Below are 17,857 nucleotides of genomic sequence, written 5' to 3' on the forward strand. Positions count from 1 at the left end.
CCTCTGGAAATTCCCAGACAACCGGTATCTCCTCTAGGCTGGGTTTTCCTTCATTGATAATTTGAACTGAAGTCAAATACCTCATACATCCACTTCTCAGCACTCGATAAACTTTAAGGACTGAGATGATTTTTAAGGGTTCTCGTGATTTACAACCCTTAAAATAAAATTTTGGTTGACGCAGAAATTTAAATGTCACTTTCTTTTCTCGACACAAAATAGCAACATGATTTAAAGATAACCAATCCATCCCTAGTATGATATTAAAATCATACATTTCTAGCATTATTAATTATGCTGGAAGTTCCTCGTTGAGAATATTAATTTTTTTCCTATAACCCTAATTTGATACTAGTATACTACCCCAGGTGTACTAACAAGTAATTCTTGTTTAAAGTATCATGGGGTACTTTGTTTCTCTTCACAAACTGTGCAACAATAAAAGAGTGTGATGCACCAGAATTAAAAGTACTCGAACAAGAACAAATTCAAAACTTATCGTACCAGTCACCATATCTTTATCCACTTCAGCTTCCTTCTCAGTCAAGGAATATACTCGAGCCTTAGCTTGAGGTTGCATATTCTATTGGACTGACCGGTTTTAAGGTATTCTGAGTCTTTTGTAGTCTTGGGCAATTCACAATCCTATGCTCTTTCTGCCCGCATTTGAGGCAGAATCCAATACTTCTCCAACAGTTCTTTCCTTTATGGTCGAGTATATGACTAATATCACATCTCACAACCTTCTGGTTCTGAATCTATTTCTCTCTACGCTCTACATTCTATTTTTTATTTTTTCAATTTTTATTCCCCCTACTACGCTTATCTAGCCAAAACCACTTTCTTGAATAGGAGTTGTTCACCTCATTCTTTGATTTTGCATCTATCTCATATTTCTCAATTAACAAAGCCTTTTTTAATCTTTCTCCAAATGTCAGGAGTTCAAATGCACTGACCATCTTCCTGATGTCTGGTCAAAGCCCTTCTTCGAAACGACGAGCCCTCTCCCCTTCCTTCCCCAACAAGTGAGTAGCAAATTTTGACAAGTACATGAACTCCTCCTCATATTCCACAACCGTCTTATCACCTTGTTCCAATTTTCAAAATTCTTGTTCTCTTTGCTTGCGGACCATCGAGGGAAAATACTTTTTATAAAAGATCTTTTTTAATTCATCCCATGACATCTTATATGTCTTTTCTCACAACGTCCTGACCTGCATTTGTCACCACCCATAAGCATAGTCTTTTAGCATGTAGACTGCATAATCGACATTTTCCTCTTCAGGGAATTTCATGTATGTAAAGACTTTTTCCATTTTAGTGATCCAATGTTCAAAAATCATCAGATCAGCAGTTCCCTCAAAATTGAGTGGGGATAATTTTTTAAATTCACTCATCATGCGCCTTAATTTTTATTGTTCATTGTTTTGGCTATTCATCTAATTGTGATCGATTTGATCTTGTTGTCTGGTGACTATGGATGTTACTGCTTACAGTAGTTCCATTAGTGTATTGCTGGCTACTTAGCTTCCTAAGGCTGATGTACGAGTAGCTCTAGGTCTTATCATCTCGCTTATAAATAATAAAATATACTGGTCAACTATTGTACAAGAGATAATTTCTAAGCCAGTTAAATATACACAAATCAACTAATTATGAATTCAAGCATTGCTTAGCAACATAACACAAATCAATACTTACAAGCCAAAAGTATATTATTGATATTTAACCTTTCAGTTCATATATCCTATATACACCAAAAGATTAACTAAGAACTTCATATATTGTTGTTACAAAATTTTTCCTACTATTTAAACTCTACTCCATAGAAGAATAGGAACTACTAGAACAAGACTCCTCTTTGATTGGCTTGGCCTCCTCTGAATCCTGCATACTATCGGATTCCAACATAGGATCGGGATCGATACCAGAAGTCCCCCACCCATCAAGGTCGAAGTCCACTATACCTAGAATACTTTACTCGCCTTCAGAGAAGGCGAGTCCTTGATTATCACTAAAAGTATGTGCCACATGGGACTAAATGTTAGAGGAGTCGGATGAGATTAGGATAATTTCTAAAGGTGAGGACTCAATTAGATTAACCTCCCTTGCGGGCTCCTGGTCATCAAAATGATTAATCTCAGACTTTGAGGAATTTATTACAATAACCTCTATCGACTCGACCTCTGAGGTGTCTGGTGTCGCACGATTAGCTAATATCTCTTCTAGCTCAATCTCATCGGACTCGTATTCCTAGTCTCTTAGGCTGCGTTCCTAGGAGCTGTCTATGAAAATCATTAAGCTAGACTGGGTATACGAGGAACTAGAAGATGAATGGGCTCCCACCATCCTACAAAAGGGGAACCATCCATCAGCGCACTAAAATGAAAGAACAAAAAAAAAGATATTAAGATCAACACCAGAAAAATTCTAAAATAAAATAAAGTAGCTACCCACACATGTATCTTCCTAAACAAACCTAAAAGGCTTAACTGTAAAATATTTACATGCATACATGTGTATATACATATATATACAGATATATAGGTCACATAATCGACCCATACGATAACACTTAGCTAGCACATATATTCTATGCTAACGCACCCAACAAGGCTTCAAACGTTGAAACATGGCTCTGATACCAACTTATTGTCATGCCCCCGAACTACAGCAAAAATTTATAAATATGGGGTTCACGACAGCAACGACCTATGCACAAGACAAGTTTCATGCACAAGTCAAGCCTGGCACTTCATATAACATTGATATCTCAAAATATACATGTACCTGCTTATGATAGTAGCTTGAAGCAAACTGTGTGTATATATATAATCGTTACTTATATTCCACAACCTTACAGTTGTAATTATTTTACAATACAAAACACACTTTTTACTGAACATATCACCACTAGAGTTGTGGTTTCCATATAAGCACTTATTTATAATGCCCACAACTAAAATTCGAATCATTATATTGTTATCTTAGATCTGTAAAAAAATGGGAAAATAACGGGATGAGCTAAAACTGAGTGAGAATATTTCCCACTAGAATTTCTAGATATCTAACAAAATAATAATAATAATTTACAAGAATAGTGAATTATAAGTTTAGCACAGGATATTCAAATAATGGCAAGACATGGTCCACAATAATGTACTATTGTTATATTCAAGAAAGTGCAAGCTAAATATATCGTACGTATTCCAGAATCAAAATCTCGTTAAAAGCAAGTAATTATTAAAAAAGAAAATGAACCATTAAACTTGGCAAAACCAAAATATTATTATTTTCTCAGAATCACAGGCAAATCTCAGAATCTCAAATCTCAATGAAACCTATATAAAATACAAGAATCACCTCATAGGTCACACTAAGGCTATGAATTTTAGCCTAGTAGCATAAGAATGCCATAAGGTATCACATAACACATAATTTTCGGGAACAAAATGCACCTAACTCTGTCATAAGCTGTCGGTGTAGCATTTCGACTTGCGTCGATGATTAGACTATTGATAATGATAGTATTCCTTTCTTTGTTGATGATTGATAGTCTGTATTCATGGATTATGTCCTGTGTGAAGTAAGCTTCATTGGTGGGTGTAGGCATATAAAATTGCTTATAGATCCCTTAACACGGCTCAACACGAACTAATGAACCATCGGGTGACGTATCTAAGCACGAACGTCAGTCCACAACACCGAAGCCAAGTGACACGCAACGAAGCGGATTAACAAGGCTACGAAGCTGACAAACCGCATGTGAACGACGGAATGAATCCACTCGCGTGCGGAATCAAACCAACGGTTCAGGGAGTCAACGAGTCATCCAACCATATAACGGATTCGAACTCAGACACCAAAGCCGATTTACTGCCTAATCGGGATCCAGACTTCCAAATCAGGAATCAAGTCAACGAATCGATTTCAGACCAATCAACCGCATCACGGACGAAGCGGATACAAGAACCGAAACAACCGAACGACGGACGCAAAACCCGGAGGGGCTCGGCCGAAACCCACACTGTGCCCAAGGCACAGTGAGGGTAGCCTATAAATAGGCCACCCCCTTGTTCATTTGAGAAGGTTGGAAATTTTGGAGGCGAAGCTCTGCCGGATTCAAGACTCGAAACTTAAAAAAGATTGGAGCTTTGGGACTTCGGGGACTCACTCTTCCAGATCTGGTGCTCAGCGATCGTCAACGCCAAAAAAGGCAGGTGTTCGAGAGGACCGGATCTCAGATCTATGCAGACATACTCCGGATCTAAGCTTGGTCTTAGATCCCTAGACTTGGACGATTTGTTTCCTTGGTGAATCAATCCTCCCCGGCTATTATTTCCTTTGTGGAATAATACCCGTCGTACTGCTTAGATCTGATCGGATCTAGATCTCGCGGTGGTCCACGGATAAACCCCGGCGCAGGCAAAGAACCCACACAAAGCAAGAGACCGCAAAACAGGATCTTGCGATTCGTTCGACAAATAAGGAGAAAGTTGTAATCTTTGTTTCTTTTTCTTTGATTTTCATTGTAACCGGATCTTATAAAAAGACCGGATCTTTTGTAACCCAAAAAGTTGTTATTTAAGATGGCAATGGAATCAATGACAAAGAAAGACACGATTTTTCCCGCGAACAATCTGGCGACCACAGTGGGAGCCACCGATCTCGCTGCCGAGATCGGAGCGTCGCAGCCGCGGATCTTGATCCCAGTCGTGGAGGAGGTCGAATACGAGTTCGATCAGACCAAGTTCGAGGAATACCTTTCATCCTCGTCTAGATCAACCTCCCCCCGCAAGTCCAAGAAGTCCAAGTTCTCTTCCAACAGAAAGGTGCGTTGGTACGAAGAAGTTGAAGCTACCAACGACGACCTCATCTCGATTGACGCCAAAGTTGCGTCAGATGAGGCTCCACCAATCTCCAACCAGATCAAGCTGGTTCCAACCAATTCCTCCGTCACCAAAGGAGCGGTGACTCTCTCAAAGAGAGCCCGCCAAAGGCAACGCCAACGCTTGGCCAAACAATTCGCCAAAGCGATGGAGTCCACCGACGGAGTCCGCTACAACGCGGGTCTGAAGAACAAGAGAGGCAAACAGCCTCAACAACAGATGAACGGCACCTCTTCCAAGCCGCCAACAATGGAATGGATCCGTGTCAAACGGAATCGTTCGACGCTGGAAGAACGCATCCGCAAACGCCGCGCACTATCAGCGCAGGCACGGGCTCAAGCCGAAGAAGCCCGTAGAAAGTTGCAGAAAGAAGTGGCCAAGAAGCCGCCACCAACTCGCAAAGTTTGGAGGCCAAAGTCTGAAGCGGCAATTCAGGCTAAGGAGCAACCTTTGCAGCCTCCAACCAAAATTCAACCTCCGGCGAACCCAGCTAAGTCGCCGAGAATTCCCATAGCTACTCCGGGAGATCATGCAGAATCCTCCCGAAGAAGAAAGCCAGTCTTGGAGCGCCTCGGTCCAATTCCCGATGAGCGAAGCAAAGCTCCGATCCAAGAACGTTTGGGCCCACTAAGAAAACCCCGAACGAATCAACACGCTGGGGGTCACCGCTACCTCCAACATGACAAGGAGCTCAAGGCAACTGCGCGCGCTAATTTGCGCATTGAGGTCCAAGAGCCCGCTGAGAATTCACGCCCAAAAAGGCATGTCTCAAGGCGCGTGACTCTTGAAAGTCCAAGGAAGGCAATTCGCCCTCAGATGGAAACATTATCATCTGATAGTGATAATGTTATACCTGAGAAGTCGTGCCCACACACGATAGGTTACTCCGACTGTCAAAATGACGAGTTGTACTATCGTGCTGGGGGTACGAACAGAACCAGAAAGAGGAGTCCCCGAGAACAGGAAACTCAGTGCCCTTGTTCAAAGCTCATTCGGGCGGTACTGTCTCAATGCAACTGCATCAAGGTAGTCCCCGAGAGAATTTCAGTGTTCGAAAGGCTCGGCACCGAAACGCCAAAACCAAGGTATAGGCGTTTCCGGCAAAGAAGAACGGTGGTTAAAGACGGAGAATTTCCGAGGGTCACCGCCAACATGACCAGCAAAGAGACATCGACACAGATTGATCTCAAATCGTTTCTGGAAGCGTCCCGGCGTGTAACCCGTCTGCAGTCCGGAGCCATCGCACGAGGAACTTATGGTAGGGTTCGGACAAGATTGCCTTCGGAAGATGAAGAATCGGATTCCTGCTCTGCTGTCGCATCGGACAATACAGTGTCCAGCGAAGGACAACCCCGCGAGTCATTTATGATAAGCGCGGAAGAAATGGCCAAGATGCTTGAAGACGCTTTGGCTAAGCAGAAAGAAAGTTTCAAATTCGAGATGGAGATGGCCATGCAGCAGATGAGAGAGATGCATGAGCAGCAAATCCAGGCATTCAGGAACCAGCAAAGTGAATCGAACCGCCGTAACCCGATTGTTCAGGAAAAGGAGCACGCAGAAAGGGATGAAGCTCACAATGCCAATAACCCTCCCGTCAATGCAGGGGGTGGTAACGAGGATGCCAACGAAGATACAAGTGAAGACTTGAAGATCAAAGATCTCGAGAGCAAAATCAACACATTGATCTCCGCTCAAGAGGTGAAGAAGACGGGCATTCCTTGTTCATACCCACGAGAATGGGAATCAATCCCCTATCCGGCGAAGTTCAGTCTGATTAACTTTACGCCGTTTGATGGGAAGGGTTCCCCCACTCAGCATTTGATTTATTTCAAATCGCACTTGGGTATTATCTCCGGCAATGAGCCTCTGATGGTGCGGTCATTCGTTGGCACTCTTCGCGGAGCCGCCTTCGATTGGTACCGCCGCCTCAAGCCAGGAAACGTGAACAGCTGGGATGACATGGAGACCAAGTTCCTGGCCAACTTCTTCGACGACGACACCGAGATATCTATCGGATCATTGCTCGATGAGAAGCAGAAGGACGGGGAGTTAGTCGACACCTTCGTCAAAAGGTTCCGGAACAAGGCGATGAATTGCCGGGACCCGATCACAGAGGAATTCATCCTCCAAACTTGCCACAACAACCTTGCGTTGGACGTGTTGGAAGCAATGGGAACAGCACCGTCTGACACTTGGAAGGATCTGAAGGTCCGAGGGGAGCAGGCTGAGCGATTCCTTAGAAGGAAGAAGGCCGAGAGGAACCAACCGACGGTTAATCCGCTGGACTCAAATTTCGCCTCTCGTGGTAAGGGCAAAACACCTGCAGCTACTGGTGGTGCTAATCAAGCGTCACAACAGCAATCCCGAAGGCAGCAAAAGACTTCGGGTCCGAGACTCCAAAGAGAGTATTCCTTCAAGGACGAAGACGTTCCAGCCATCTTCGAATCCCTCCTTGAAGGTAACAAGATCAAGCTACCACCTATCACAAATCAGGAGGAAGCTGACAACACTACGGACCCAAAGTACTGTGCATACCACAGGAGGGTCGTTCATCCCACCAAGGATTGCTTTGCTCTCAAGAATAGCATTCAGACCTTGGTTGAAGCTGGCGTCATAACGCTGAGGTAAGCCAATTGAGAATGGCAGACTCCGATAAGTATAAGAGTATAAACTGCTTCTCAAAACTCCAAAGAGTATACGAGTATAAACTGTTTCTCAATCCTCCGACCGGTATAAGAGGTTAAACTACTCCCTGATACTCCAATAGGTATATGAGTCTAAACTGTTTCCCCACTTTTGACGGGAAGTTCCTGGAGAATATTAAGCTAATATTCTTAAGGATAACCCGGTTAGTTAACTGATAATAATGTCCGAACCAGTTCCGCAGAGGAAACTGGGGGTGGACGATTTATGTAATGGGAAGTTCCCAAAACCACAGCAATGTAATGAATAAGAACTCCCATTCTCACCATGTCTATGCACTCAACACTCTCTCTGTTAGAGTCTGGACGTAAAGTACCCACTTGGTCAAACCTTCTTACAGTTAGGACCACAGTCAAAATCCCCTCTCGATTCCCCCAATGAACGAGAGGTCCACAAATTGAGCGATCAAACCTTCCTACAGTTAGGATTGTCTCAAAACACCCACTTGGTCAAACCTTCTTACAGTTAGGACCACAGTCAAAATCCCCTCTCGATTCTCCCAATGAACGAGAGGTCCACAAATCAAGCGATCAAACCTTCCTACAGTTAGGATCGTCTCAAATCTCCCACTTGGTCAAACCTTCTTACAGTTAGGACCACAGTCAAAATCCCCTCTCGATTCTCCCAATGAACGAGAGGTCCACAAATCAAGCGATCAAACCTTCCTACAGTTAGGATCGTCTTAAACCTTCCATTCGGTCAAACCTTTCTACAGTTAGGACCAAAACCAAAAACCCCTCTCGATTCCTCCAATGAACGAGAGGTCCACTTTCAAATCGAGTGATCAAACCTTCCTACAGTTAGGGTCACCTCAAACCTCCCACTTGGTCAAACCTTCCTACAGTTAGGACCAAAACCACGATTCATTCTCGATAAACGAGAAATTCATCTTTAGTTCGATAATCAAACCTTCCGACAGTTAGGGTTATCCGAATCTTTTTGATTCTCGGAGTGGAGATCCCACTCTTAGTTTCACCTTTCCGGATTCTGGGGGTGGAGATCCCACCTCGAGTCTCCTTTCCTTCTTTGTTCGGGGAATAGAATATAAAATTCTTCCTTCCCCATACCAATCCTTTTCGAAGAATTCAGGATTCATCCTAGGAAGTTTATCCCGAATCCTAAGCAGGGATAAGTCTGCGCCTAACACGCGCTGCCGGTTTAGTCTTTTTCCGTAGAAAAAGACACCAGAGTTCGATTCTGGGGTATTCTATCCTGAAACCTAAGTAAGGATAAGTCTGCGCATAACCTGCGCTGCCGGTTAGTTCTTAACCGCTAAAAAGAACACCCGTCCACATATTTAACATTGTGGTAGGTTGTTATTAATAACACCAAAATCCATGCCTTACACGCATGGGGAATTTCATCCTGAATCCTAAGAAAGGATATGCCGACGCCTAACACGCGTCGCCGGTTTAGTCTTTTACCGATTGAAAAAGACACCAGAATACCAGTCTGGGGTATTTTATCCCGAAGCCTAAGTAGGGATAAGTCAGCGTCTAATACACGTTGCCGGGTAGCCTATTCCCGTAGCAATGGCAAAGTCTACGTATTCGAAGTCGTAGCATCAAGTCTAAGGGAGTTCATTCCTTTAGCACAACGTCACATGCGGAACGGATTTAGGCAATTCGCATGCTAGCCCGACTCAAACGGTAGTCGGTAAAGGCTAATGAGAAAGACGAAGTCTACATATTCGAAGTTGTAGCATCAAGTCTAAGGGAGTTCATTCCTTTAGCACAACGTCACATGCGGGAACGGATTTAGACAATCCGCATGTAAGCCCGATTCAAACGGTAGTCGGTAAGAGCACGTCAAATCCGTTGAAGGCTGAGGATTTGCCAAAAATCCTAAGTCAACGTCTCATACACGTTGCTGTTTAGTCTTTTCACAGGAGAAAGACAAAGTCTATGTATTCAATATCGTAGCACTAAAAGGGTTAACTCTTTTAGCTTAACGTCACATGCGGAACGGACTTGAACAATCCGCATGCTAGCCCGACTCAAACGGTAGTCGGTAAAGGCTTATCAAACCCGTTGATGGCTGAGGGTTTGCCAAAAATCCTATAAATGCGAGGGTCACTGACGCATCAACTTCATTAGCTGGTCTCGTGACTTGAGCATCCAACGACATTCGAAACCCTAGGGTCAACGCCGGACAACGCGTAATTCTAGGTCGACGCCAGTCAACGCGTTGCAATCAAACAGTCAACGTACGACATTCGAAACCCTAGGGTTAAAGCCGGACAACGCGTAATCCTAGGTCAATGTCAGTCAACGCGTTGCAATCAAAAAGTCAACGTACGACGTTCAAAACCCTAGGGTCAACGCCGGTCAACGCGTAACCCTAGGTCAACGCCGATCAATGCGTTACAATGAAAGAATCAAAACTCCAAAGAGTATACGAGTATAAACTGCTTCTTAATACTCCGAAAAGTATACGAGTATAAACTGCTTCTTAATACTCCAATAAGGTATACGAGTATAAACTATTCCCTCCTCTTTGTTGAGAAGTTTCTGGAGAATATTTTTCTAAAAATATTCTTAAGGATAACTCAACATAACTCCCAGGAGTGTATGAGTATAAACTAGACCTCCCCGCTCCAACTCCTTAAGAGCTTAAACTGTGTAGACTCCAAAATACTTACGAGTATAAACTGTGTTAAACGCCGGACAACGCGTCACAATGAAGATTCAAAGCCGTCAACCGATGGTCAATTCCGTGTTGAAACAACCAACTCGAGCTAAAAAAGCCAAGAAATCAAGAATCGACTTCAAATTCAAAATTCCGACAACGGTCAGACAATAAATGCAGCACCGGAACCCTCTCAAGCATTCGACAAAGCACCGAATAGCCTGGAGGATTGAAGGAATCGAGAACAGAAACCATTCCAAGATCCCGTTACACCGATTGAAGGTTGGGATAGTCATATCCAAAGTATTCCAGACTTTTCTATAAAAGAACGAGCCTGGAAAACTTTGGAGGGGGTATCTGTAGGCATATAAAATTGCTTATAGATCCCTTAACATGGCTCAACACGAACTAATGAACCATCGGGTGACGTATCTAAGCACGAACGTCAGTCCACAACACCGAAGCCAAGTGACACGCAACGAAGCGGATTAACAAGGCTACGAAGCTGACGAACCGCATGTGAGCGACGGAATGAATCCACTCGCGTGCGGAATCAAACCAACGGTTCAGGGAGTCAACGAGTCATCCAACCATATAACGGATTCGAACTCAGACACCAAAGCCGATTTACTGCCTAATCGGGATCCAGACTTCCAAATCAGGAATCAAGTCAACGAATCGATTTCAGACCAATCAACCGCATAACCGAATCACGGACGAAGCGGATACAAGAACCGAAACAACCGAACGACGGACGCAAAGCCCGGAGTGGCTCGGCCAAAGCCGAACCACCCTGGGGTGGCTCGGCCAAAGCCGAGCCACCTTGGGGTGGCTCGGTGGTTCATTTGTTCAAGGGTTGGATTTTTTGGAGGCGAAGCCCTGCTGGATTCGAAGCTCAGATCTAAAAAAGATTCAAGCTTTGGGACTTTGAAGACTTGCTCATCCAGATCCGGTGCTCGGTGATCGTCAACGCCAGATAAGGCAAGAGTTCGAGAGGACCGGATCTCAGATCTACGCAGGCGTACTCCGGATCAAAGCTTGGTCTTTGATCCCGAGAATTAAAGGCTACTATTTCCTTGGCGAAATAGTACCCTCGGCTATTATTTCCTTGGTGAAATAATACCCGTTGTACTGCTTAGATCTGATCGGATTTAGATCTCGCGGTGGTCCACGGATAAACCCCGGCGCAGGCAAAGAACCCACACAAAGCAAGAGACCGCAAAACAGGATCTTGCGATTCGTTCGACAAATAAGGAGAAAGTTGTAATCTTTGTTTATTTTTCTTTGATTTTCATTGTAACTGGATCTTATAAAAAGACCGGATCTTTTGTAACCCAAAAAGTTGTTATTTAAGATGGTAATGGAATCAATGACAAAGAAAGACACGATTTTTCCCGCGAACAGTGGGTGGTAAAAGTCATAGGTCCCGACGAGGACAATGCCCTGTGTGAGGACACTCACCAGTAGGTGTATAAAGGCTTGCACGGTTTGTTGATTATCCAATGATTGGGGAGTTTGGAATCCTGAATATTAGACCTTGATTATTCATATTGATATGTTATTTCATTTCAATCAATGATCATTAATATAAGTATGGTAACTTAATGTAGAGATCCCTTCATTCAAGTTCAAATATCTATGACTAACCTTTTCATTAATCCCTTTATGTTATACTCGTGATTTTTATGGTTACCTATTAGGCCTTAGGCTCACCCCTATTATTTTTGTATCCATTCGTAGGGCATACAATCGGCATGGATAAGGGGATTACAAACCCTGAATTTGAAGATTAGCTTCGGAGGAAAATCTTAGTAGGAGTTAATTTATATTCACTTTTGTAGTACTTTTGACTTATCAAACATGCACTAATGTTTGTAACTATTATCATTATTGTAATATTTTATTGTTCCCTTTAGTTTTCTTCTATTCTGGTATTATATGGACTCTACTATCAACCTTGTGATCTTGAATATTGCATATACATCTCCACTGCTTTATTTTTGCCCTTCAGTGTGCGTATAAATTAAGCAGGTCGACCCTTCCTATTACAGACAGGTCATTCCCAAAATTTTATGTACCTTCATGAGGGGCATTACAGGTAGCCACATCACAAACACCCTAAAGAGCCACATAATCACAAATGCCAAAAGGTCACTTCACAAGTGCTCACAATAGGGTACATAAAGGTGCATTCTAACCCTATGGCAGACACAAACATATCACTCCATAGTGGACTTTTTGAGGATTTTAAAAACATCAAGAATCACTTGTTCAATGGCTTAACTTTGAAAACACGTCTCTTGTCAAATTATTTGATTTTAAATAACATCACCTATCAAATTGCTAAATTTCAAAACTCATTAGTTATCACATTACTTGATCTCAAAAACACATTGCTTGTTACAAAGTACCACTGGTACAAATTTATTCACTTGTGAAAATTTCAAACACTTCCAAATTATGTGAACAGGAGTAAAGTCATCATATCAATTATAATGATTCAACAAATTAAATTTATTCACTTTTATTCTACATTTCAAATCACGATAAATTTATTAAACTCGTTAACCCGCTGAAACACAATCAAATCATTTATTTCTCTGATAACTTTCAAATAAATCGATATTCACAGTTATTTGATATCGTGTGAGAGTCAAGATCACTTATCACATTTATATAAAATCAAAAAGTTATTTCCAGTATCTCATGAGAAGTCAAAATCGTATTATGAGTTAGGTCGCGACAGAATCGATCAAATCATATATCATTTTCTATATATAAAAAAAATAGAATAATTATTTTTCTAACACAAAGTCAATCCATTATAATATGCATGAAATTTTATGTTGTAAAATAAATACTAGTAAGAAATGAACTCACTACTAATGAGTGCCGCTTCCTCAAAATATTACTCCCCCTAAGATTAACCTGATCCTTTAATATAAGTATGTAAAACTAATATTAATTCAAGGCAAGTACATATTATAGGATAATCGTTTCAAATTTTAGAGCCAATCGAATTCAAGTATTATTAATTAACAATTAATATCCATAAGTAGGGTACACATAGGATCATTGCTAATTTTATCAATTTTCCATAATTCCTACAATATCATTCTAATAGTTCTGGATCTATTAACAATATGAGATAGTTTCTGGGGTTTTCCCAATAATTACTCAAGCTTAATTCCTAAGTTTTAATGTTCTGGGTTTGGTTGCAATTTACTGAACAACAGGATCAACATGAATATTTTCATTCTTTTTTATCTTTTGTGGTTATATTGAAACTAATAAACTCTCAGGGCTCCCAAAGAAATTTGGCTATTTTAATTTAATTCCCCTTTCTCTCTTATTTATCTCCTTCTTCCTCCGTTTCTCCCCTTTTATTTTCTTCCATTCTTTCTTTTTTCTTGTTTTTTCTTCCGCAGCCACTAGGTCGTGGCCCTTGCCTCGTGCTCCGCCATCGGAGGGGCCTCTCGAGGGCAAGGACTCCCCGTCGATGAGGGGTTAGCGATGAAGACCTCATTGGCGACTAGGTAAGTTCTTCTCTCCCTTTTTTCCTTCCATTTCTCAGTAACAGATCTCAATTCCTAATATATACTTAATCTGTTCCTTAAGAAATCAAGAAAAACAAAAGAGGAGAATTATACCTTTGATTGGATTTGATTCCCCCCTCCCTTTTCCTTTCCACTTTCATCTTCCTCTTCTTCTTTTTTCCTTTTTTCCCTCTAATAGAATTATACCTTTGATTGGATTTGATTCCCCCCTCCCTTTTCCTTTCCACTTTCATCTTCCCCCCCCCCCCCCTTTCCTCCTCTTTTATGCTATTGTGAGATGGTGAAAAATCACCGACATGGTGAGGCGGTGAAAAAATTACCGACATGATGAGGCGGTAAGGAATCGACAGATTTTTTTTACTATTTATGTGGCCTGTTTACATAGGCAATTATATTGTTCCCACTTGGAAGGATTGAGAGAGGGGGAGGTTAGGGAGGAAGAGTGAGGACAAGAGAGAGGGGGAAGGGAGTTGCGAGAGGAGGGAGAGGGAAGACGGGAAGAAGATGAGGATGAGGAGGCTAGGATTAGGGTTTGTCAAGAAGGAGATGAAAAAAAAAGAAAATGGTGAGGATAAAATAATCATTTCATGTATTTTTAGCTGAAAATTAGATTAGATGTGACATTGCAAACATGTTAGCAAGTAAATATGATTTACATTAAATTTTTTTAAAAGGTGGTAAGTATCAATTTTGGTAAAGATAAAGGTGGTTTTGATGTAAAAACTCTTCATATTATGTATTTGTTTTCTCTTGCTTCCATTCCCATGTTACCTAGCATTAAGGGATTTTTCTTTTATTGTTCTATCTTTGTGGTAGCCAATATAAAGTTATATGTGAACGTGGGGCAGCAGCAATTATGGGTGGGGGCCACGAGCAATTGTGAACGCGGAGCAGCAAAGTGCGTGGGGGCAAAGACGTGGGGGCCACCATGTTCATGAAGCGGAGTCTCGTTGCCAATCTCGTGCGGCCCACCCAAGTTTTAGGGCAGCAACCTATAAATACCTTTTCTTGAGTTCCTAGGGCTTTGTGCAAGTGCAAGGGAATATTTGAAGGAGAAAAAAAGGGTGGCGTGCGGGAGAAAAACGCAGAAGGAAGGGGAGAAAGTCGGCCATCCTTTTAGAGTTTGAGTAGTCCTTTTTTAGGGTTTTGAGCATCCATTGGTGGAGAATTTTATGAGGGATTTGAGAGCTTGTTTGAGAGTTTAATTTGTGTAAGTGTAAACCCTATTTGTATTCTCTCTCTCAAATAGTAGACCCCCCTCCTTGCCCTGTGGATGTAGGTAATTTGCTGAACCATGTAAAATTCATTTGTTTCGCTGTTTGTGTGATTTATAATAGCTTATTTAGGTTCCCTCGATAGGTCAGTCCTAGAACTGATGAGAGGAAGAGCTGATATCCTACTTTGTTGAGATATTTTGCTTTTGGTTCTTGTTTCCTTGGTGAAACGGGAATTCGTATTGTGATCTTACTCTCTTGTTGCCCCGAGGTGCTGCCGATATGCTGCCAAAACTTTCGTTGTGCACAACAAGTGGTATCAGAGCCCAGATTTTAGATCTAAGATTTTAGAATTAAGTGGAGGAAGATTCTTGTGTGAAGCTTGGTTCTTGGAGTTCTAGGCTTCAGCGGAGATAGCATTAGGAGTTGTCGTTGGAGATTTCGCTTTCCTCGTGTGGAAAGCAGATCTATTTAGAATCTGATCTAGGGTTCAGTTGGGTAATTCTTAATTTTTATCAAATTTTGATTCTTTCTCTACAACTTGGAGTTAGTTTGCAATGGGAGAAGAAGGTGAAAGTAGCAAGACGATGGCAAGTACAGTTCAAGTTGATTTTCAGAACACCAGAATTAGTATGGTGAAGTATGATGATAAAATCAACTTTGATTTATGAATGGGCGATATACAGGATGCGCTCAATACTCAAAACTTGGAGGAGACCATCATGGTCCATGAGAGACCACCAAAATATGAAGAGGCGATATGGGAAAAGATGAACCATCATGGTCCATGAGAGACCACCAAAATATGAAGAGGCGATATGGGAAAAGATGAATAGGAACGCTTGTGGGGTGATCATATGAGAGACCACCAAAATATGAAGAGGCGATATGGGAAAAGATGAATAGGAACGCTTGTGGGGTGATCATGTCCTGTTTGGAATAGGAGCTGAAGTATAATGTGATTGGAGTGACGTCTGCAATGAAGATGTGGGAAATTCTTAACAATAAGTACCTTATGAAGAGTGTTGAGAACCGGTTGCACTTGCTATGTAGGTTATTCAGATTTCAGATGTCCAGAGGCACCTCGCTTGTGGCTTATGTGAACAACTATACGAAGTTGTTGTCGGACTTGGCGAATGTTGATGAGAAGATTTCGGATGAGTACAAGGCTATTATCTAATCGGGCTCCTTATCGGATGAGGAGTATGACACCTTTGTGCTCACTTTGTTGAACGGGAGATCTTCTATCAGCTATAGTGAAGTTACTAATACGTTGATGAATTATGATTTGAGGAGGAAAGACAAGGAGACTTCTTGTGCTAGTACTTCAGGCGAGGCCTTGTCGATCGAGAGGTAGAAGCCCATATCCGAGAGATGATAATAGAGAAAGGTCAAAATCAAGAGATCATCACAAGTTAGTAAAGAATCAATGTGCATTCTGCAAGGAGCAGGAATATTGGAAGAGAGACTGTCCAAAGATCAAGGATAAGGAGAATAGCAAGAAGAAGGGCCCGAAGGCCAATGAGGTGAATGTTACGAAAGGCGATGATTCTGATAATTCGAGCTTTTCTCTATTGATTACTCCAGAAGTGAACTATTTGGATGCATCGGATTGGATGCTTGATTCTGGTGCTACTTATCATGTGACTCCAAGGCGAGATTGGTTTACATTATTTGAGAGACTCGATGGGGGTGTTGTTGTCATGAGAAATGATCAATCCTGTGGTATTTGTGGGATAGGTACCGTGAGGATTCAGATGCACGATGGAGTAGTCCATGAATTGAAAGAGTTGAGATTTGTTCCTCAGCTGAAGAAGAATCTTATTTCTATTGGAGCTTTGGAGGCAGAAGGATTCAAGGTGACCTTTGAAGACGCTGTAGCAAATGTTACTAAGGGATCTTTGGTGGTGATTGTAGGCATATAAAATTGCTTATAGGTCCCTCAGCTCAGCTCGGCACGAACCGACAAACCAAACGGTGCGACGCGATGCGACGAATCGCACGCAAGCAATGGAATACGTCCATTCGCGTGCGGGATCAAGCCAAGTGTTCGAAGAGTCAACGAGTCATCCAACCAAAGGCATACTCGGACGAATGACGATCGAATCAAGATCGGTTTCGGACTCCAACTCAGAAGCGGATTTACTGCCTAATCGGGATCCGGATTTACTGCCAAATCGGTCAACGAATCAAGTCTGGATAAATCAACCAGCACGAACAGAATCACAGATAGACACCAAGAGCGGAAACGAACCGGAAGACGACACGCGAATAAAGAGGCTCCGGAAACCCAAGTCACTGAAGGCGGCTCACGAGCACCAAGGTGGCTTGGTCGGCGAGCCACAAGTGGTGGGTCGGCCGAGCCACCCTAATGACGGCTCGGATGGCGAGCCACCCTTGGGGGTGGCTCGCGCACCTTCCGAGCCACCAAAATGGTGGCCGAGGGCCGACGCCACCTCTAGGTGGCCGGCCACCTCGAGCCACCATATATCGGATGGCACTGGAGGCCCACCACTCCTTGGTGGACCTCGGCGGGCACCAACGGTGCGCTCGGCCACCACCGAGCCACAGAGGTCGCGCGGTGGCCGACACCAAGTGGCCGGACGACACACCTCTTAGGTTGTCAGGTGGCGAGCCACCAACACGGTGGCCTCGACCGAGTCGGTCCACCTCGAGGTGGCCGGCCCAGATCTGTGCCTAGGCACAGATCTGAGTGCCTATAAATAGGCTAGGCCTTGGTTCATTTCAGGGGTTGGAAATTTTGGAGAGGCGAAGCCCTGCTGGATTGGAGACTCAGAACTTAACAAGATTCAAGCTTTGGGACTTCGAGGACTTGCACATCCAGATCTGGTGCTCGACGATCATC

Source organism: Asparagus officinalis, chromosome 5 (genome assembly GCF_001876935.1).
Source record: "Asparagus officinalis chromosome 5, Aspof.V1, whole genome shotgun sequence".
NCBI classification, from domain to species: Eukaryota; Viridiplantae; Streptophyta; class Magnoliopsida; order Asparagales; family Asparagaceae; genus Asparagus; species Asparagus officinalis.